Raw genomic sequence first — 24,504 nt, 5'->3', positions numbered from 1 at the left:
ATTTCCAAAATAAATTCTGAAACCAAGGTGGATTCAGGCAAACTCCATCTGGATTTTCAGTAAAATCTTATTCACTTCATTATTTTCCTTGTTTTGTATTTTGCTCAAAGACTGGTACTCCCTGCTAATCTTTTTCTTTTTCACTTAGATCTATATCTTTTTTTAGGAAACAACAGTATTTTTGACACTGCCACATAACAGTTTGCTGTGCAAATACTGCCATCTTTAAACATGTTTTGATGGAAGTCAAAGGTGTGAATTATGAGACTGATAGCAAGAATTTAGGGAATGCCAAGGGCTATTAAAGTAGTAGTAGATCTCATGTTCTCTGACAGGTATGCAATTCTGAAAGCACTATTAGCAGCTAAAGGCACTACTGGATTAAGGTTAGTATTCAGCTCTGCAGCTGTGATTAAATGCACACAGAATTGAGCTGTTGAGTGCAATTATTTTTAATGTAGTCTTTCCTTATAGCAGACTTTCACCTTGAACGAGGCTTCCTCCAGAAAGTCTGCTGAATGGTTTTCTCATTATAACCACACAGCCTAAGGGGAAAATAACCGTAAGTTCCATCCAGTCACAGTATGCAAATATTAAACAGCCAAAATTCTTACTGTAACCACTTAAAATATTTCAGTCGCACCTCTTCCTATGTCCTACTGGCAGCTCATGAGTAATACAAACTGTGGATATCACAGTGAGCCATGACATCTTTTGCCTAACTACTGATGAAAGAAAACTGTGGCTTACAGATACGAGAAAAATTTTCAATAATAAAAAAGCAATGAAGAAAGAGATCTGGTGAGGTTATCCACTGTCAGCTACATTTAGAGCATCTGGGCACATTATTCTTTACCTGTGTTTATCACAAGACATGAACTCTTCCCAGATTTGCTTGTAATGCTTAAAAAGAAAGGTTAATGAAAACCAGAGATTTGTAGATATCAGTAGCTGAATTTTCTATAATTAATGAATCTTTTTCTTTCGAGATTACTAGTGCATAGTTTAGAATCATACTTCCAGTTAGAAACCCTCCAACAAACCTGTGCATTGCAGCCTTCAGAGAAAGTCCTAGCTGCAAACAAACTTTCTATTTCTAGTCTCAAACATTTGAGAGCAAAGACTGTAACTGCTCATATCTAACATCAACAAAGTGGAAAATTTCTTGAAAAAGATGGGTCTCCTTCCTTCCCTCTTTCTACTGGGTGTCACTTCTGACCCATACTGACAGACCAGCATGTACTTAATCTTAGTAGTAAGAGATGATTCTTCAGCACTGTTTGGAGACAATCCTTAACCAAGCACAAAGTGTAACACTTTGTAGTTCCTGTCTGGAGTGTACTCTACAAAGACGTACTTTTATATTTTGAAGTCTGCACATGTACTGTTATCACAAGAACCTGTTAATAGTTGCCCTTTTATGTTCTTTTAAATATAATGCAAATCCTTATCCCATTTGGGATTATTCTGGTGATCAGAAGCTAGTAACACAGCCTGAAAATAAATTTTTGAAGTGCCATCTAATTCTGCAGTGTGGCAATATTTAGGTTTAAATTCCTTCCTATAATTGGTCTTTGTATGGAACACCCGTTTTGGATGGTGTGGTACCAGCTGAGGCCTGTACTAGTATGACCGTTTCCATTTTATATACCACCGCAACTTTCTTCTTGCCAACAATAGCATCTCTCATCCTCTTGCAGCTCTTGTTATACAAGATGCTGGCTACCCAAAACATGAGGAAAAGCAAACAGAGCTGCCAGAAGATGGACTCCGCATAGCAGCTAAAAACTTTGGGATGCTTAGAGAACTGCTCTGAAAACAAAAGAGAAACCCTGCATGTTAAAAAAGCCATCATGTTCAGAGATCAAAACTGTTGACTGATGCCTACTAAAAGGCAGAGGAATACCTACTCCACAGTTTATTTTTAGTCACTTGCATTAGCCACCACTGTCTTTTACATATTTCAGAAGCTGGGTGTGAACTAGTCTCAAAGCCCAATACTGTCTGTCCAGGTTCTTTTAGATATTCCACACATGGAGGGTGTAATGTTTAATATCAAATTTAGTTAGTTAAAGGTTATGTTACATGGGATTTCTGATTTAGCAGAGTGATACAAAATATATTGCGTAACACAATACAAATGTAAGTTACACTTAGCAAAATGCTTATATAGCAATTGCAATACACAGTTCAATCACAATACCAATTCCCGTTATCACCAAATGGTGATTCCCACTACCAGCCTCTATAATATGCTCACCATCATGACGCTGGGTATTCCCAGTCACCAGGAAAGCATATGTAGGCTGAAGCCAGCTCAAGCCCATTGCTCTCTTCAAAATTCTTTTGTTAGTTGTTCAGGTTTTATACTCTGTGTTGGGCTGAGGCAGGTATTCACTCCCCCCGTGCTGGTCTGGCTAACTCAGGGAGACATTCACACTCTTCTAATGATTAGAACTCAGGGAGAAAGGTTTACACTGCCAGCTGATCTGCTCAACTGTTGGTTGCTGTGTACCTAAAGTAAAGGCCACCCTCTAGTCCCCTTAGTGTTGAGATAAGTCAGCTTCTTTGCAACAGCTGTGGTCAGTCACACTCTGCATTATTCCCTGAACTTCATGGGCACATCTCCTCGCCCATCTCCTCTGAGCCTTCTTCCATTGTAAGGCCTTATTGGTCCATCACAATTAGTCTTAAGTTGCAGACTTTAAAAAAATCATCAGGGACACTAAATTCAAATCCAGTTGAAAAACATGGAGCAGAAAGTGCTTGAGTCAGTGGATATGGAAAAAAAATAAGTATGAATATAAAAAGATAAAGCTGGAACTTAGTCATGCTCTGAGGTGCTGTACAGGAGCAACTTGTTCTAGTAGGTGGAATACCTCCTTCCTAGGCACGCTATTCATAACCTGTGTCACCGCCCTGCATTACAGCTGGTGAAACTATCAAGTACCTATATAAACATCACTGAATAACTGTCTCACTGTCATGAATAGACATTATTTTGAAAACATGCCTCTGTGGTAGGAAGGTATTCATCCCCTTTCACAGACTGGAAACTGAAGTCTGAGACAGACTGTATTATCCAAGGTCAGTCACAGTATCTGCTGTCCAAGCTGGGAAATGAACAGAGATCTCCGTTGTGCTACACCGGTACTCTGCCAACATCCCACCTAATGCTATCATTATGTTTATATTGAATATGACCTTAATTTAGATTTGACATCAGCTTAAAATAAGCTGCTGCTTGCAAGCCTCCTTGCAAGCTTGTAAGGAGTTAACACGGTTGAAGCTAAAACTTTCAGTAAATGCGAGTTATTTTAATTACAGCCCACAACAGTATGGTATTTTTTTCTCCAAACAACAAGGACATAAGTCTCTGTACAATAACTTTTCCAAATAATTAAAGAGAAAAATAGGTCAATATCAAGGATTAAGTGGTACAGCAACACAAGGTTAATCAAAGTTAATATTTAATTCACCAGGAGAATAATCCTGTTTTGTTGTTTTCCAGGCTATACTTTTAAATGAAGTGCTAAAATGGAAATACAATAGTGTTTCACTTATTCCTTTTCAGTTCTTAACACTTCTAACATAAGGTCTGTAACATCACATCTTCCACTGCTGTTAAAGCATGTAATACCACAGGGGTCCATGACTCCTATAGCACCGTAGAATGTGTTAGATCTAAAATCTGAAATTCATAGTGCCAAATTCATATCATTAAGCCAACTATATGGACCTTTATAATCAAGGTAACAGTTATAATGCTTTCAGTTTGTATATCCATAACTTTAATTTTCTTTGCATGAAGAAAAAACTTCACAAATAAAAACAGAGGAAACCTCTTACTTTATGCTTTAAGGTGCTGATTAACTAGAGAACCATTAACACATGGGAAAAAATACAGCATCTAATGGCAAGCGGAAAGATGAAACAGTGGTAAACAGAAATAAAGGTACCGTTAGGAAAACACAATAGGCAAATGTAATTCACTATTATATTATTGTGATTTTCTTGAATTCCTTCAATGCACTGCCAGCATTTTTGTTAAACAATACCTTTTTTTTCTCTCTGAGGAACATTATATTTCTATCGTCCTTGGTATCTCTTCAGATTTTGTTATTATGAAATCATTTCAGAAGAGTGTTTCCAGTGAAAAGGACACTTGGTTTGTCACTGTTCTTTGCTTTCTGAATAACTTACATCATGTTTTTAAAGGTCATAGATGGAACTTTTAATAAACAAACTTTTCTTTAGACAAAATCCCCTTACATAGGTGTACAAAGTTGTAAATATCTTTATCATTTTTGTTCACCAGTCAAACCATAGACACTGAAATAGAAGCAGAGCTGTTCTGCTTAAGTTTTTGAGCTGACCATAACCATTTTAAATCTCAGAAAAATACACTCAAAAAGCTCTCAATACAATCACTAAGTGAAGGAAATCAAGGAAACCGAACAATAAAAGAAGTGGATACAAGACACCTTTTTTCATTGCTGAGTTACAAGGAAAAAGGCAAATCACAATACTACCAACAAAGTCCTAGTCCCTGTTGTCGCTATGTTATGATGATGTAGCTAATGAAAGTCAGAGGAACTTAGGAACTGTTATGCATACTAGCCAGGCAAAGCTCCATTAATGCTAATGGAGCTCAGAGTAGCCTGGGACACCTGTAACAGATGCTATAAACTCCTCTAGACAGAGGTCCACACTTCCACAATTCTGTGAATTACCATACACATTTATAACGTATTACAAATTATCAGTACCATATTTTAAATATAAAAGGCCTCTGCTCTGAGTGATTGCTTTTCCATAAAGAAAACCTATCAGTCTATTGTGTACTTTAGATCTCTGGACCTTTGCTCTTTTACCTTCGCAGCACATCACAGTATAATTGCACACAACAGTATGTGTCTGTGTGGTATACTTGAAACCGTTCGACTGACTACTATGTACTGCTGTCTAAAAATATCATTGTTAATGTGCTGAAACATTATCTTGTTGAGGTAATTTAGAGCTATAACATGTTTCCCTTCACCTTCCCTGTCTCTACACTCTGTGGTGCAGCTCTCAAGCACTGTACTTCCATTGTCCAATGATCGCCACAAAAGCAGGTATACAAAAAGGTGAATTTCAAGCAAACAGAAATGAAAAATTCACTCAAGGATCTGTGTCATAAAAACAATGGATGTGGTGCAATAGACATTTATATGATTCAACAAGGAGCTGTGAAAGCTAATCAGAAAAAAAGTGATTTTATACACAGTTCATGCAGTATGGATGGACATAAAATTGAAGAAGTGGCTCTAACATGTAATAAGAGTTTACTTGCCTATTCTATTGCTTAAATTCTGATTCCCAAGCTGGTGGATAAATTTGGTTTTAATGCCATTCTACAGCAGATACAGTTTAAACTATCTGCTATTATTTTCCAAAGCCAAAAGAGACTATAGTCTTAGCAGAGCAGGATTTAGCATATTTAAGACTTTAATGATCTACTCTGAAACAGTATTTGTGAGTATCTATCTGGAGGGTTTATGTACTGAGAAACACAAAACGCTGCTGTATCCTTAATTCTGTTGTTGATTTGCTTGGAACAGTAGATAAACCACACGTACCTACTTCTCTTTCTGTAATTTGTTATAAATGATAACGAAAAGGACAGGCTTTGTGTGTCCCTAATTTACAACACGTAAATAAGGAATTACAAGCAATTAGCAAAATGAGGCTCTGATTTATAGTGAAAAAAAACCCCAAAAAACCCCCAAACAAACCCCAACAGAAAAACAGAGGGGTAATATTCCAGGATATGTTGGTCTGAGTGAAGAGAGACGGATTTTACTTCATCTTTAAACAGATACTGAGCTATTCACCCTCCACTGGCTATGCTGAGTATTTTTTCTAAATATTACTAGCCTCATTACTAAGACCGCAAGTTGCTCATGGTATTTTAGGAGGCATATTATCCTCTAAAGAATCAGCTCCAACTTTCATAGGGGTATGGGTAAATTCTTCTCTACAAATGGAATTTCAACAGGTAACTTACAGACAATAGGTATAGAAGACTGGGTACTCAGAAAGGGTGCAAGTCACCTACAGCTGCCGATATGCTAGCACCATGCAGTTCAGTAGTGCTGTTTTTGTGCTTACGTGAATAGAATTTGCCTTTTCTTTGCTGATGTTCTGAGAAAAGCCTCACAGGCTTGTAGGAAAAGTAAGAGAAAGCCAGCACAGTTTCATAATGTGCTGCTGATAAGAATGTCTGAACTATTACAGTCTATTTGAAAATGTCCTTGGAGCTTTAACCTAAGCTTCTCTGGGGGAAAGAGAAGTTCTAATAGATCATTCTTCTAATAGTAATGATAGCAAATAGAACTGATATCAGTCAGCTGTTGTATATCAGGAAAAATTGCCTCCTGTTTATTTTAAAATGACATGGTCAAACCACATCTGCACTGTCTCATCTCACACACTTTCTGGAGAAAGGGCTTCTCCTGCTTGTTACTTAGTAAGGGAATAAAAATAATTAAAAAAAAAGTCAGTGGAAAATGGGCACTAGAAGCCTTGCTGAAATAACATGTGGAGATTCATAGCCTACCTATGACAACACTAAGTTGTTTGAGACAGTAAGTGAAACGCACACTGTAGTCCCACTTCAACAGTGATGCATGATGTAGTCTGCATTTCTCTTTACCCAGTAATGACAGGAACATCCTACTGTCTACTGACTGAAAAATGGCACAGGCATTTTTGTTTACTGATGAATTTTTTTTGAAGGAGTAAAAAAAATGCTCCATAGTGTGGTAAGACAAATGGGTTTGAGTTAGGCTGAGTTAGGGCTGGCTGGAACAAAGTAGGGAAAAGGAAGCAAAAGCTACAGCGAACCCTGAACTAGGAATCATAAGCGAAGAGAAGGCTGAAGATAGGGTTACTGTCTTGCTTTGTTTTCTGATTATCACTAGAAATTTCAAGTCAAAATCCAGGAAGCAAATGTGTCCGACACAAGAAAAAGTAGGGCTTTTTCACAATACTTTCTGCAAAGGCTGTTTGTGACACACATCATTCTTGTTGAGTTGATACGGTAAAAATGAAGAATATTAATTCTACTACAGGTTTTCCAACAAAACAACTGCATTAACAGTAGGAAAGAGGAGTCAGACTTACTTTCTATTTGTTTGAGCATGTAAAGAAGACCTATCTTAAATATAAGCAAAAGATTTAACAAATTAATATAGAAGAGCTTGAAAGGAAAAGAAATCCTCTAGGCTTCTATTAAATCCACAAGAAAAATGATCAATTGCATCACTAACACAATAGTCCCTGCTCAGAACAGAACTCTGGGACAGAGTCCAATCCTTCCTTGTGTGGAAGAAAACAAATACTCTTTGTTATTGAAAAATCACATAACTCTGCCTATATTTTTGTCCAGCGACATGCAACAATCTTGCCCAGAGGTTTATATCCAGTGAGAAGAAAAAGAAGTTAGTTCATTTGCTCTTTGCACGGAGACTAACTAAAGTATATGGCTTTTATTTTCCCCAAACCTGAATACAGGAGCAATCTGGTTTTACTCTTTACTTACTTCATGGCAAAGTCTTGCTCATCTCAGTACATCTTTTCCTTCAGATGAAATGCTAAATCAAGAAAAAAAAAACCATAAACCAAGAGGACAAAAAAATAGCGAATTTGCCTCATGAATCTTCTTGGTACAATTTAACCATCTGCTGATCAAAACTAATTGTATGTGTAGACAGAAAAGCTAAAGACTAATGATAAAATATGAAACTGCATCAACAGATTCTGAGGTATCTTCTGCCTCCAATAGGTCCTTACCAGTACAAGCAGTACTACAGATTGCAGAAGAAATATATGGAGCACAGGTTACTAGATGTGACAAAATTCAGCCTTAAAAAAAGAGAAAGGAAAATTAAGTTTTTGAAATATGATAATTCTGTGGGACAAAAAGTATACTCAAATGGAATGGATTTCATCTATACATATTTACAAAGTAGGTATATATATATAATTATGTACAAAATATATGAACATACTTCAGAAAACTGAAAATAAAGTCCAGTCAAAAAATGATCTAAGAAGAATGAAGTGCTGTGAAGACAGAATGGGAGCAGAATAAGCAAGACTGAACCCTGAAGTGTACAAAACATGCAAATAAGACAGTTACATTGCCTTTAATAGCAATAAGCTGTAACAGCAAAGAACACAGAGAAACTTGTAGGCTTTGTCATCCGAACTTTGAGATGCCAAGAATGTTTTCAAGGTCCTCAGTGTGGATGCATACTCCAGCCACACCCTGAATCCGAGACATGATGCGGTTGTATCAAGACATGTTTTCATCCTAAATTATCCCCTCATCTCCAGTGCCTGGGCTGGGTGCTCTGTGGCACCAGAACTCAAGGACATAGAGGAATTTGTACTTGCTGCTCAATATAGCTACTGAAGCTATCATCACCTTGTTATTTCTAATCTGTCCAATGTGTGGCAGAACCAAGGCAATTTGTGTGTCAGACTCTCTGTAACCGCAGGCCTGAATGTCCTATGGATGATAAACTTTTCTAAGTAGTAAAAGAACTATGTGCATGAAACCAGTTTCTGCCAGCAGTTCTGCAAGTGCTGCAACCTGTCAGCTATAGAAATGCATCTATTATTTTAAATAGTTAAAAAGTTAAAAATCAATACTGCCAACCATCGGGGTGGAGAGCATCCAGTTAAAACAAGTGAGAATGTACAAGACAGTACATTATTTCATTTTAGTAAATTACCCTTTTTTTAAAAATGAACTTAATACTCCAGTCAAAGTAAAGATGAACATGGACTATTTAGTATATACTAGACACAGTCTAGTGCCACATAAATATGGGGTGGGGGAGAAAGCAAAACTGCTAAGATCTCTAGCTTATCCATCAGTGATCTTGGATTTTTTCATACACAACATATTGTAGTGTTTCTACTGTTCTGAATTCTAAGTAACAGGATGGTCTACTGTTGTAATGAATATGCAAGCTATGCAGAATGTGTCTTCTGCATTCTTTTGCTAGAGCTTCTGTTGCTCTAAGCTTCTCTTTGTGCCATTCCCATCAGTTCCCACTGAATGAAGCCAGGGCAGAAAAGGCCTGATAAGACAGTTAGATTTTCTCTGTTTCACTGGTGAAAATGTCTGTTAGCAGAACTGCAGCCAAGACATTAGGAATAAACCAAGCAAATGTCCAAAACTCTTAATCATTTGGTTTGACTTTAGGTATTAGAGGACTAAATTGCAAGGCTATGATGAAGAGTTGACCTGAGAGAGAGGTTTAATTTAATTTCATTTAATTAAATTAAGTCACAAAGGCACGTTCTCCAACACTCTAAGTTTGCAAACATTATGCTCAGACCAGATTTCTTGAATCCATGGAAATTAATCATATGCCTGAAGTTAAGCACTAACAGAACTTTCCACTAGTTTGGACCTTAAGTAATGCAGTTAATAATTGTGATAAAATGTAAAATGTGAAATGGAAAACTAGCGACTAACTTGACCCCATAAAGGTAGGATACAATTTATATGAACACTGGTCAAGCTTCTGCTCCCCCTGATAACTGGCTGAGCACCTTTTAGGACTTGGCTCACCTATGATCTTTTTGTACTGTACAGACTCTGAAAAAATGAATTAAAAAATCACCATAACTGGAGGATTAAGTAGAAACTAATTCAGACATCAAAAATATTAGGCATAAAATAAAAAACTAGTTATTGAGGGAAAGGAATGGATGGATGGATGGGTGGATAGATAAATGGATGGATAGATGGATGATGCATAGCTCTCAGAGTCAAAATAAAATGAGCTAGGGGACAAATCAAGGTGTTCACAACCTCTCAGAACAACTTTCTGATACAACTATTTGTCTGAATCACACTGCAGGTCATGAATTGTTTTTCAGTCACTATTGTTATCCTGATGTTTTTTTCCATCACTTCTGCAAATACTCTATTTTCTGGGTGTTTTTTTGTTTGTTTGTTTTGATTTTTTTTTGGGGGGGGGGGTTTTTTCCTAGTTAATTTCCAAATCAGTGGATTTGATTCAGTCTTCTTATTTTTTAACCAAAAGACTTAGGGCATCCCCAGACTGGTAAATTTAACATTGAGCTACCAGCTCAAACCATTGACGTATTCATTTTCAAAAATACTACTCCTGTAACCACTGGGAAATGGACTTGTATTCTTATTATACACTTCTATCATCTAAATAAAAAAGAAAACCAAAGCTGGCAGAGAAGGTTTTATGAAAATCTTTAAATCTGATAGTGAATCAAATGAATCTGTGTTGCTCCATGATCTTCACTCTAATTGATTAGAGTGTTTTAAGAAAGCAATCAACTTTTCAGCAGTCATCAGATCTTGAACTTTTCAATTCATTAATACAATCATGATCTGCTTCAGAAACACCTGCATTCAGAATGAATAAAGTACATCCATATGGTGAGATGTATGAATACATATTTCTGAGGCAAATTTAATATCATCCCTGGCATATAAATCTGAGATTTATGGAAATTGCTTTTTTTCTTTTGGCATAAGCAGAAAAACAAAGCTGGTCTGCTTCTTGAACTAGATTTTCTCCATTGCCCTGAGTTAAGCACTTAGTTCTCAGCACCAGACAAAAAGGACTAATCATGTAAGAACATATGACCATAGAGGTAATAAAGCTACTTAAAGGAGAGCATAACTGTACCAGTTTACTGAAAAAAAGTCAACAAAATAATTCAGTCAGAAGCACTCATTTAAGGGTGAATTTAATGGAACTAAAAAATTGCACACATTTTTCTGACTATTTGGTGTTTAATTAAAAACCCCCACATATCTCTTACATAAAATTAAGTACCAAATAAATCTTTTTTATATTCAGCAAACAGTCTTCTCTGCTGGGAAACTGTAGATATGCTTGCTTGGACTATACGAATTTTGCTCTGCCTACTTATTCTACCTATCTTGTTTCCATTCCCTTCTGCATGGCTCTTCACCTGCAATGAAGTAGCTAAACAAATGTAAAGTTGCTAAAGCAAAGAGCAATGTGTTTCTCTGTACTTAACTCCAGGGTTCATTATTTTTATGCCTGTTTTCATTGGTTCACTATGGGACTGTTAAGCTGTACTGTTTCACTGACCAAAATTGCTGGGCTAAGCAGAGTTACATGCCCTGATAGTAAATATGTAATATGCAACAAGGTTATCACACAGGTTCAGCTTTAAATTGGGAAAACAAAGCCACTCCTCCTTCATTAAGCCACTATTTATCACTAAATTAAAACACTGAAGTTTTCACTCGTTTTTAACAGTCAAATCAAGGATAGTAGAATGCAAACTGTGTGCATTAAGTTGGAATCTCACAATGCTGGCTTTTTTTTCCAGATGGTGTCTGTGAGGATATTAAGCATATGCTTAATTTCAGCATAATGCTAGGTTTCTGCATTGGAAAATCTCTGTCTTCTTCCTGTTTGTTTATGTTTTCATTTAACTTAAGCAATTAACACAAAGAACTAAAATACCACTCTGATGGCTTTTGATGATTATGAGAGAACAGACCCTCCTATCCAGCTTTTCTAACCATGTTTTCTTCTTCCCAGCCCCAATTCCCCAGAAAGAGTGCATGTGTTCAAGAAATGTGACACAGATGTGAGATAGTATCTTCTGTGTTTTGGAGAAAGCTACTACAGATATGAATGGATCCTGAAGTTAGGGGCCCTGTAATGGCTACAGAAGCATTTTCAGAGAAAAACTCAGGCTTTAGAGAACAAACACCTGCATGAAAACACCATACAAGGAAACAAAGCAGATTAAGTAAAGTGGAAGAGGAAGTTTTGCAGAATTTAATCTGCCCTGGAATATTTACGGGGTGGAAAGGGCTCCGGCACTTCATCAGCAGAGGACAAATAGGCCAATGTTGCCAATGGTGGTACTAGAAACGTTCATTACTCCATTGATGTTAACTTCCACTATTTCTCTGAAAGTGGCACTTTGATCCAGAACATTCAATAGCCAGCATGATTCAGACCTTTGTGAATAGTGCTCACATTTCTCAATGCTTCATTGATGAGGAAATTGGCTGACCTCTGTTTCAGCTGATTAGAGAACCAAGTTTCCAATTTGTTTTTGTATGTTCAGCCAAATGAACATACCGTATTGAATGTGGCCTGTGGTATTTTAAAATAAAGTTGTATACTAGGCCTGGTGTGGAATGGGGAATGAAGCAGGGAAGCCATAATATGTGGGATGAATCTTAGCCTCATTGAATCTAGGGGAAAATTTGCTGCTGGCTTAAACAAAGCCATAATTCCACTGATAGATTTGCTCCTAATTCTGTTTTTGATTTCCTAAATAACCTCAGGCAAATAATTTCACCTCTTTGTTGCTTGTCCTCTCTGGCTTTGATTCTCTTCAGTCAATTGCAATAGTCCCTGTGCCAAACTGTTGACAGTCTCTTGCTACTAGCTACGGAGTTCCTAAGCACAATGGCACTCTTATCTCAGTCTTTAGTTATCATCATCCTACATAAATGACAATATAAAAGCCGACTGTGTCAGGAAATCCATGAGCACTCGGTATTTTCACTGGGGCCAGTTGCAGAATTGCTGGGACTAATGATGAGTACTTACACATGAACCCTCACTGAAGAGAATCTTTTGATAGCTACAGACAACAGCAAACAACTAATACAGAAAACTGCACTACTCTGAGACACATGGCATTGAAAACAGCGTATTGATACAGAGTACCTATAAACCAGACAATGTGAGAGAATTTAGAATAGGCTCTCTCACTACATTCTTTCCCTTGCACTTATAGCACAGATTACACATGATATGTCTGCTTCTGTGTCACAAAGCCTACTGCATGTCAACACTTACTCAGATCAGGAAAATTTAGGGTGACAAGTACTACTTGAGGTATGTCCTTTAACTTTCCTTAATTGTCAAACTTCAAGAGTTATCTTAAATTTAATTTCGTTGCATTTAAGGTCCAGCTTTATGATGATATAATTTATTTTGGACATTACCAGTGACATTGTTCTGCCTGTCAAAGGAAACATGAAAGAATATCATCATAATGAATATCCATGGACTCACATAAATCACTCAAAATACTTCAGATATGCATGGAGATTTTCCATTGACCCTGTAATGACTTTAATAAAACTGTTTCAACATGAGCTGTGTCAGCAACAGAGAGATGAAATGATGGTGTTTCAGCAACACCACCTCAGCTTTTAAATATTTTAGAAAAACACTGTTAATTTTCTTTTAGTAGTGTATCATCCTTCCCAAATTACAGTCTCACACTATAGCATAGACACCATATGCCAGGAACACATGGGATTTCCTTTTTATGTTGCTTGATAACATCAGGGAGCTCTAGTTATTACTTGGATCAAATCAAAGGTATTAGAAGTATGTCTACTCATCAAAATGAAGATGTGAAACCACTGTAGCTTTAATTTAGCCTTAGGAATGAAGGTGATGTAACTGACAGCCTGGAGGACTTGGACAGTGACTGTCATTTCCATCACGTCAGTGCTACTCCTTCTAGACTTACTAAAACTACTCTTGTTTAATTTTGCAGGGTGGATAAAACCTTAGAGGACTTTCTTTGAACAGTCAGAAGCACTGCAGTTTTACATCAGCCCTAACACTGGTGTAATTCAAGTAATCAGAGAAAAATGCCACAAATCGGGGTGGAGTTCAGCATCTGCCAAGGAATGGAGTCAGACTCTTCGTATCCTTTGGTAAGTAAGACCTTGGAAAAAAAAAACACTCACCCAGTTTCAGTTACAGTAAGGTAATGTTTCTCTCTCTTCTTTCCACATTTTTAATTATAGTCTGACCTGCTTCAAAATGAACTGCTCTTTGCTTACCAGGAAAGACTGGCAAAGATTCAGGCTGGCTATGACATAGAAACTTTTATAAGAACTGAACTCCTCTGGGATTTGGAGGTGGAAGGGAAGAAGACTGTTGAGAGGAAAAGGAGGTCTCCAGGGAACTTCTGAGATTTGTGTGTGTAAAGGACTAACCCTTGTCAAGTTTGGTAAAGAAAAGCACACAAGTTTGCCTTAGGAGAAGTAAAAAGAAGCATCAAAAAATCAGATTAAGATTTCTATGCTTTATGTGGGAACTATTATTGTAAGGACAGAACACAGCTAATTGAAAGTAAGAAGTCATACTTCAAATCAGAAGTAAACATGGCTGTTTTACTCCAAACTATATCCCTCATGTAATTGCTAAAAGTTTTAGATATTAACATCTACAACCAGCAACATCCTCATTTCTCATTCTCAGACCATGCTCCTGATGTTCTGAGATTAAAAGTCCAAGGTAATGATGTGATTTACTGAGTTACAGGTATACAGAGAAAACTTGTCCTTGAAAAGAGTGAAAGATTTAAACTGAATATGGTTCTGGATGCAAGAAAAAGACAATGAAGTGTCAATGATGACATTTTAGTTGGGGTTTTTTTTCTCCTTCTAATGTGGATCCTCTGCATGGTGCACACTGGTAAACAAAATAAATTATGAAGGTGTGAAAGAAGGAATTTCCAATCTTCCTCTTCTAAGGCTTTCCACTTCCAGTTTTCTAAGTTAAAGTTTTCCTCAACATGCCCACTTACTGTCCCTCATTTTCTATGTCACGTGTACATCTCATGGCTACTCTATCACCATCCAGTGGCAGTGCCTTTCATCCTTCTTTGCAGGGACCTATTCTTTCACTTCTTCACACACTTCTCCTCCGTCATGGGTGCTTCTCGTCTAGCAACAACATACGTGTGTTTCACTTGCTTGCCCCTCTGAACTAAAGGTGCTAGTATGGACATTGGAGACTAACAATTTTTTGCTCAGTAACCTTTCTGTTCAATGCTTTGTATTTTCCTCGATATCTAGAAAAAAACCCTCAGCAGATGATTCAGTAATGATAAACAAACTTCCTCCTCTTTTAACTCAGCATTCAGTGTCTCTACCTTCTCCTTGTCATGGTCACTGAAAAACCCACAAACCCTTCATATTCACCAAATGTAGGAGGAGTGTAACACTAGCCAATGCTATTAATTTGAAGATGATTAAATCATAAGAAGATTTTATTTTTTACTTCAGTTCCCTGAATCGAAATGAGAAAGGTATATATATACATCAGTGCTGTAGGCTCTTTTTCATCTTTGCTTCTAAGCAAATAAAAAAATCCTAACACATAACATGCATTATCCAAAAGTTAACATAACATAAATGGCATTCTCTCATGGGCACACACTAAATTCTAGTTCTAAACGAAGTTCCTTTATTGCTTGATTAGTATTCATGGCAGAACATTCTAAACATTATTAAATTGATTGCCTACGACACCCTTATTGAACAATTAACTCTGAAATACCTTGATTCATGTGGGGGTTTAAGTGAAATTTATACTATTGATTTCAGTATTACTATCCCAGTATTTAGAGGTTTCAGAATGTTCTGAGAAGCAGACCTAAAAAATGCAAGCCTAACCACTCAAGTCTGTAGACATGAGAAGCATCAGAAGATTCAAACTCTCACAATCTTCTTTCCTGTTCTTTTTTATTTTCTTCTTTTCTTTTCTCTTTTCTTTTTTCTCTTCTTTTCTTCTTTTCTCTTTTCTCTTTTCTTTTCTTTTCTTTTTCTCTTCTCTTTTTTCTTTTTTTCTTTCATCTTTATCAACTCTGTCTTCTAGAAGCATAAACTGCTAGCTCTTTAGGTGGGTTCATACTTACTGCTCAGCTAAGACAGTTGTGTGGGTAAAGAGACCAAACAAGAGTTTGATATGAGGGAGAGAGACACTAAAGAAATGCACACTTATGAAAGTACAAAACTTCAGTACTAGCCCTTCAACAGAAGTTGTTTACAGAATCAAATAGCTTCAGTGCACGCCCTTCTTTAAGCTGTTAAAGGAGTCTGAACTAGGTAGGCTACAACAAGGTAACAGCCAGGCACAGATCTCTCTCCTGTACTCTATGATCAGTCTCAGACACTCAAAAATGTAACCCTTGTTATTAAAGTATCATGAACAAGCCACAGCTTATTCAAATATCTACCACTCTTCGAGAAGATACTGCAGTGTAATAAAAATGGCAAAGTTTTTGAAAGATGACAAAATGAAAAGATTTTAAAGTATCAATGTATTACTCCCATTGTTTAATTAATACGAAACAGTAGAGAAAAGAGGGTGTATGTAGTCCAGCATGTAAACAGGACATGAATAAACAAAGACTTCTAAGTCCTGTCATTTTCTCCTGCCTTGTTTTTGCAGCTAGTGATAATGAGAAGCAAAATTATCTGTCCACATGACTCTGCTGACCTGGCTAATATTTTTTTTCCTCAGAAATACTGCTTATGATGTTCTCTAATGATGCAAGGTCAAGAGTAAACATTGCAAGGTAGTATCAGTGCAAAGTTTGGGGTGCACATCTGAGATGAAAGTGCCTGGTGCAATAATACCTACAACCACCCATATTAGAAGCCACACAGTAGAAGACATACAATGTGTCTTAACAGCTCTGGAGATGCAAGAGGGATTATACTAAAATCGATGTACTACTGGAAAAGTGAAAGAGGGCATCTGAGAAAAAAACACATCTAGAGCTATTGCCAAGAAGTATTAGAAAGGTGGTGATAATAGCTAAAAAAAATATAGAAGTCAAACAATTAAAGGATTAGAGATAATGAAAGAAAATGACTGTAATGGAAGACATATATTTGAGTACTGTAGTGAGTCACTGTGTTCTAGCAACATAAAGGTATTTTTAAAAATAATTGGCAAGTGTTGAATCAATGTTAATAGTTTTGCAATACTATTCACAGTATCTTAATACTTATCGCCTGTTTAACAGTTGATGATTACCACTTTAAGGTTCTGAAATAGCTTGAGTATCCAAATGGATCTTAATACCCATCACAAACTGGGACGAAGTTTGCAGCTTTGCCTGCATTCTTTACCAACCAAGGCTGATTTACAATTCAAGTGCTTCACTAGAGGCTTGCAATTCTGCTTGTCATTACGTTTCTTAGTTACACTCTACCTGCAAACCTACCCAACTGCATCTCTGTCTAGCTGATTCTGAGAATGCCTAAATTGTCAGAGCCAAGAGTACTTCCGAGCTCTTTCACCAGCAATGTGCAGCTCTTGATTTGGGTGAATGCCAAGCATGCCACACTTCTTCTTCCCTTCTTATTCCTGTACCTTGGTGCCCGTGGGAAGTAGCCTCGTGCCAGGAAAAAGCAGGAGCAGCCTCCTCTGCAAGGGAAGGTGAGCCAAAGGCTGAGGATCACAACAAGGTGGACAGGGGCCATTTCCTCATTGACAAGGTGCGCATTCCCACAGTACCTCAACAAGTAGAGAGGAGCAGGTCCAGTGATGATGACTAGGGTCGGCCATAGTCCAAAGATCAGCAGGTCCAAGGTCAAGCCAAGAAGTCAAGGCAGAGGGGTCAAAATCAGGTTGAGCAAAGTACAGGGCCAGGCACAGGCATACCTACAACATAGCTCAGACGAGGAGCAAGGGTCTGAGCATAAAAGCAACTCCTGAACAAAGCAAGGGAGGCCCCCAGCGAGGCTTCTCACAGCTCTGTCTCGCATAGCTCTGGCCTAAGGTTACACAAATGCACATATCAGAGCTAGCTTTGAGCACAGGCAGCTAAACCCTAAGGGTCTGGGGAAAGATGTTGCAGAACAGAACCTCTGCACCTCACTTACAGCCATAGCACCCTGCGTGCGTGGATTCTAAGAAAAGTACGGGGTGTTATGGCCAAGTCCCTGATCTGGACAAAGTGAACAAGGGGATCATGGAGTACACTATAATATATCACTCTGCCTAGGTTCAGCCAAAAGTAACCACTCAGATACAACATTCTTTAGATTCCTGGTAAGGCATTTTCCTGAGTGATGTGACATACCAATTAAACATCAGCACTATGCAGTATTAAATGGACAAAACACACTTATCAAGAAGAATATTTCCATCTCTAACTCACAGGATGCCTAGGCACTCTTGGATGATGATGATCAATGGCGATGAGGAGAAGTAATCCTAGGCCAAGAAAGCTCTCCTCTTGGATTGCTGGACTTGTTCATCTGAAATGCATTATAATGCAGACAAATGCAAAACTGAAACAAGAAAGGCATCCTACCTCTGTTAATAAACAGCTCTCTTGTGGAAAGAAGGAGATCAGAAAATTATTCAGGGAGTCACAGCAGGCAAGCAATCTAACGTGAGTTCCCAGTGAGATAATGACTCAAAAAAGTTTATATGATCCTTTAATGTATGAGACCTAGAGTAATGAATGTGACTTGAGGAATGACTATGTATCTCTCTATCGCACTGTTGAGAACAGCATAATTGGAATATTCTGTGCATTTCTGATGTCCACTCTTCAAAGGGTGTTAGAAATTGACAAAATGGCCACAAAGGACATCAATGGAATAGGCCTTCAGAGAAAAAACATGTTCAGAGTGTTAGTTTTCAAGCTCTGCCTGTAAGCTAAAATCTGTTTCACTTATTAAAAGATGAGTTACTACTGACAGGCATAATTCCTGTGTTCTTAAATTAGTAGGGAAAGGTGTATCAGGAGCCTAGAAGTTATAAGCTGAATCTGGAAAGTAGTATTGCAGTGTTAAATTTATACAGTAAGAGTGATAAAATCCTGGATAAACAGACAGTGAGGTGGTGGGCTTTTACCTCTGGGACTGAGTTTTCAAATCAAAATGGTTTCCTGCAGAGGCATAGAGATGGGCAGAAGTTGCACTTCAGTCAACAAAAGCTCAGTGTTTAACAGTGCCTTTAGGAAGTCCAACACAGGGAGCTGGTGGTTCCAGCCAGCCTTAAAGTCTCTGAATCAGACTAGCCAAGGATGTTGTCTGGCTGCAGCTGAGATAGATTAAGATGTTAGTACTTCTCACTGTACTTCGGGCTATCAATGACTGCAAGTACACTAGATGTACCAACATAACTGCCGGGTCACTCCCTAACCCAGTTTTGTTGAAAAGATCTAGGTTAGCAAAATCCTGTCTTTAAAGAGGGGAAGCTAACCTGATTATTTTGACAAAACTGAAGATGTAGTCTATCTTGTCTGCCAGCAGAACAGAATGCCAAATGATTTTCCTGCTAGCATTTTAGAAACCTGGTGAATTGTGATTGAAGCAAAGAATGTAGCTAAAGAACTGCAGAAGTTATTTGAAGATTATAAATATTTGAGATACAGATTTTAGATTTTAGGGTGAACCTATAAATCATTTATGCATCTGTCAAACTCATGTATGAAGAATGGTAAAAAGGAAATAAATTTTCTAATACCACAACATGAACCTGATTTAATGAGAAATTATATCACTGATTCACCAGAAGGATGGTATTTTAAAATATCTAACTTGGGTGAAATATGTCTGAATTAAAATCTATGGAAGGATGTATAGATTTTAAAAGCCCTCACACTGCTTTTCAGATAAAATGCATGCTTACTTATAAGCTTATTTAAATGTAAATTTTTTATTAGTAGCATATCCCATGGTATTACTCACAAATGTATTTGTGAACCTGTCAGTCTCAGTCAATCGGCTGCAACAACGTATGTGTTTATACAGAAATGTCAACTTAAGAATTGGTGTAATGGATACACAGTGTCCTATTGCCATAGTAGTGCTAGAATGTGTCTTATTCTTTATGCCACAACCTTGTTAAAGAGCTTAATTTACCAGCTTTTTGCCTGTTATTCATCTGTTGTTCTGTATCAGCAATGTATTCCTCAAGGCAAATAAATGTAATAAGCTCAGTAATTCAAAGGTATTTCTACACTAGTATTTTATAACACAATTCCCTTATTCATGTGTCATTAGGAGGAGTACAGATCAATTTCAGATAGCATTTTAAAGATTAATTTAAAACCAAAGATTGCTACAAGCCCTCTCCCTTCTACCCCTAGTTCTTCTGCTCTCAAGGTTTAGGGTTTTACCTCCCTGGGGGAGCAGTTCCACATGGTGGCTGAGTGGAATAATGGCTTGCAGCCATGGTCCTGCTCCTTCCCCTTTCTCCTCCCACTCCTGGAAGGGAGGTCAGGCCACTCCTTTCCACCTGCTCCGGCACTGGTCTCATCCCTAGCTGAATGAGTTCAGTTCAGTGAACTGGCAGAAAATTGCATGTTTTTTCTTGATGGGCTAGACTTTTTGCTGATTCAGCCAAGCAAAATTCTGCCATATCACATGTGTTACAGCTTGTCAGGTTGGGCAGAAACTTCAAAAGCATCACGGGGGAAAGTGAAGCAAGGAGAGCACATCTCAAGGCTACCTTTCTTGTAATGACTGTTACAAAAATTCTGCCAGCTTAATAAAAGGATTTGGCTTACCCAGGAGTCACGTGAGTGCCAGAGCTGGCACAAGGAAAGCAAGTGCGCCTGTGGGAGTCACTCTTTCAGCTCCAATGAGCTCCTAGATTGGCTCGGCTGGTCTTATGGCACTGCACCCCTAAGATGCCACACTGGCAGATGTTTGGGAGCTGTATGAACTCACTTTGGACAAAAAAAAAAAATTACTTATATTTAAACACTGAAATGGCCAACCCCCAATAGCATACCTAAATGGTTTTAGATTGCTGGGACCCACAGCTCCTTACAGAGCCCAAAGATCAATCTTTTTTTAATGAGGAGCTGAGTGCCTTTAACTGGAAAAAGTTGATAGTGTTGCTTCTCTTCCCCTCATTTTGCCTCCTCCAAAACATAGTTTCATTAGCTAAGGTGAATTAGCATGTGGGTGCAACAAAAAAAGGTCAGGGATATGTGAAGGCCTCCTTAAATTGGCTATCTGCCAGTGGAAATATGACAGTGAAGTGCATGGTCCAACAACAGTAAATTCAAATTCAGGATTCCTACTTCTGTATCCAAAATGCCATGGCTCAGGTAGCATCAATCAGGTTCTTAATACGATCCTCCCAAGGAATCCATTGCCCATCAAGAAAGGAGACAACAGTGCCATCAGGGATACATGGTACAGCATATAGGTAGAACATCACTCATGGTGATACTTTTCCTTTAATCCCCACTTATTTTCAAGTAAACACTCCAGTAAAACAGGGGAACTGTGAATGGTGGTCAGTCTAACAAATGGACAGTCACAATGAGAAATACACGAAAAACAGCAATATACTTAAATTCCAAAACCTTGTTTTAATGGAGTATCTCTTATACAAAAGACATCTTGCTAATCATATCCTTGTAACATATTCCACACTCAACCCTTTTTTTCCAGAGAAAAAGTTAACTTCTCTTGTGCTAATCACCAAACTGAGTCTCAGTTTTTCATCTGATCTTAAGATCAAATTTTATTTTTCAGCACTTATACTGGAAGGAATAGTAGGTATTTAGAGGATATCAGGATCCAATTCCCCATTGGAAAAAAACTCTCTCTCAAGCTAATGATGCACTAAAGCACTGACAGCATAAAAACAAATGCTTGTTTGGTCTTGTTCTGAAACTGAAGTCTTGCCCTCTGGCCAAGAACCAAATGTGCTACCAGATGAGTGATACAGAGACACTGAAGAGCAACATGGAACAGTAAGACTGCCAAGACTGCACTATGTCACCCTCACATCCAAGGCTTTTGTCTGAGTTTAAAAAAAAACAACCCCCCCCCAAACAAAAACAACCAAAAAAGTCACGAATAAGTACTCCTTTGTCTGGAGGCATATAAATCTATACATGACTGTACCATAAGGAGCTTGGTAACACTCATGTAACATTAGACCTTTTAGCAGAAATCTGACACATCCAGTTTTTGCTGAAAGTGTTTGTGTGCATTTTCCATCACAAAAATTACCTGTCTGTGAGGGATTTTTTTTTTTCTTTTTGGTTTTAAATAGAAAGCTTTGTTGCCTTTAATTTAGCTTGACTGCTATGGTCAGGCAGAACTCAGACTTGAAAATAAAGACTGTTCAAATTGCTAAACTTCAATGTGAAAAACACTAATAAGTATTTCTAGGACATTCTTCATGTTTTAGCTGGGAAAGGGATGATCTACCCTGAAAAAAATGCCATGTACATTAGGATACACTAAGATATATGAAGAGTTAGAAAGAGAGAAATGAGTGGTTACATGCACTCATGAGAAAAGGAGGTACACTTATAACTACAGTGATGTAATTTCTGGCACTGCATAGTAAATCAAGTTTCAGTTTCAGTATGGGATACCCACGTTGACATAGTTATCAAAGACAAAGCCCTTCTGTGTAAGTTGGTTTAGAAAATAAACTGTGTCAGCAAAATCAGTATAGGACAGTAGAACTGCATCTACATTTGAGATCTGGTTGAAAGAAAAATGCCTTGAAAAATTAAACACCTGCAACCAATATAGCTACATCAGGAAAAATTTCTATTGTAGACCTGGTATAAAAGCTAAATATCGCCTGTGTCTATGGCCCTGTGTAAGCAGCATCCTCCCATAAGAAGCAGAATGTTCCCACAATCGGAGTCCAAGGTCGAAACTGCAAGGGCAATGATCCGAGTCTTGACTGTACGCTTTCCCATAGATACCTTCCAAGTCACAAACTCATAAAAACCACAGTTAGATTCCACAGTCAGTCTAGTAATATGTACCTCATGGGAGAAGTGCTAGTCAAACCAACTAAAAGCTTAGGGATACTCATTTTCTAAAACTTGACAAGATTTATCTCTGAAGTTAGTGGAATCCCCCCCCCAAAAAAAAACCCCAAAACAAAACCCACCAGCAAACCCACAAAAAAACTAAGAAGAAGGAAGAAGACTAAAAAGGTAAGAAGAAACCCTCTAAAATCCCAACGTAACAATGTTCAGAAAACACTGATGAATACAACAGGGAACAACAGAGAATGGCAAGGAAATGTTCTAGAGAAGTAAATGAGTGTTTTCCCATTACCAGCGATACCTTTCAAATGAAAAATTTGGTAACACTTGATATTATTAAATTTCTTTTGGAATTCTAAGCTTTTTTTTTTCTTAAAGGATGTTCGGTGAAGTGTCATTGCTACTCCAGGGACCCAACTGACCTGTCTGCAAACTGTAGACATCACTTCACTGATGCAGTATAACAGTTCTCCCCTACTGCAAAGCCAATAAAGGGCTTTATCATATTTGGGTCTGTGGAAAAAGGCATTTCATAGGTAAAACCTGCATTTGGAAAACAAGGTTTACTTGAGGCAGATAACTCACCAGTGCTTTATATAAAAGTGCCTTTTGTGCTGTTTGTAAAGAATAGCCCTTCTGAGTCCAATTGTGAAGAAATACTTGGAGATAAAGGACTATATACCTATGTAAGCTGATAGGGTGGGACTGACTTCACAGGGAAAAGAAATTGCTGAGATTCAGCCTGAAGTCATTCTGTTTCTAAGAAATCCAAAGCACTCAATGATATTTGCTTAAAAAACATGCATACTTTTATTGAAAGAAAATGTGGCTTTCCAGGGGTCATTTAGACATCCCTTGGTAGCAAATAGTGATGGAGCAGGTACAGAAGGTTGCTTGCAACTGGCTGCTTTCTCTAAATCTGTGCCAAAGTTCTTCCAGATCACATGAAGTGTAAAATGTTTCTGTTTTAACCCTCATGCAGCACACAGAAGTAACTCTTTACTTTCTGTAGCCATTAAGTACTCTTCTCTGCTGCACCTACTTTTAGTTAGGCCAATTGAGAAAGTAAATGTGCTTATTTTTCATTCAAGAGTAAAATCACATTTGGACAATCACTATTCCCGTATCCCTCCGGTGTAAACATCAAGCCTGAAAGGATTATTTCCTTGCTTTGGAGTACATATCCCACTCGGAGAAGATGGGTCTCAGAAAAGTAGGTATCTGAGTCTAGAAGGAAAGATTCACTTCAGGACAAGCGGAGCCTGAAAGGAAAATCAAAATTTTTTAAACCGATGGATGGAACAACGTAAGATCAGAAAGATGAGCCATGCATTGCAAAGCAGAGGAAGGGAATTATTCACAGGGGATGGTTTCATGGGGGACCCACATAGAGGCTGCAGAGGCACAAGCCCCACGACACCCTGACGGAGCCTTGCTTGCCCCCCAAACTCACAGAGCCACCCTGGTTTGGGCAGGAACATGTCTGCTTCTCCCTCCCCACACAGCAGCACTAAGGTGTTAATTAGGCGCACGGGGCAGCACTCCTTAGGACAGGCACATGTAAAAGCCCTTGGCATCATTAGCGGCATCTCCTCTTTCCCCTCCAGCGGGAATTACATTCCTCGGGCCAATTCCGCCCTCCCTCCCCTCAATACACCTTCTCCTTCTCCCGCCTCAGACCGCTCGGCAGCACGCCGGCCGCCATTTTGCGACGAGGCCCCGCGGGGCTCTCAGGGGGCGAGGGCGGAGGGCAAGAGGGGAAGGCGGCGTGAGCCGCCTTCCTCATCCCACCCTGCCCTGCTCAAAAAAGCTCGGGATAACAGAAAACCGGCCGGAGGGGGAGAGAAGGGGCGAGAAGGAAGGGGG

The 24,504-nt window shown here is 38.3% G+C and overlaps 1 protein-coding gene across 1 annotated transcript in view; it reads left to right on the top strand.

Annotated features, from left to right (window-relative positions):
• Nucleotides 1–24,504, top strand: part of NR0B1 (nuclear receptor subfamily 0, group B, member 1) — a 43,522-nt gene that overhangs the window by 17,011 nt on the left and 2,007 nt on the right. The gene's annotated exons all lie outside the window — the stretch shown is intronic.

Source organism: Haliaeetus leucocephalus, unplaced genomic scaffold, assembly GCF_000737465.1.
Source record: "Haliaeetus leucocephalus isolate CR32 unplaced genomic scaffold, Haliaeetus_leucocephalus-4.0 Scaffold317, whole genome shotgun sequence".
NCBI lineage: Eukaryota > Metazoa > Chordata > Aves > Accipitriformes > Accipitridae > Haliaeetus > Haliaeetus leucocephalus.
This window is presented reverse-complemented; position numbering and strand designations above follow the sequence as displayed.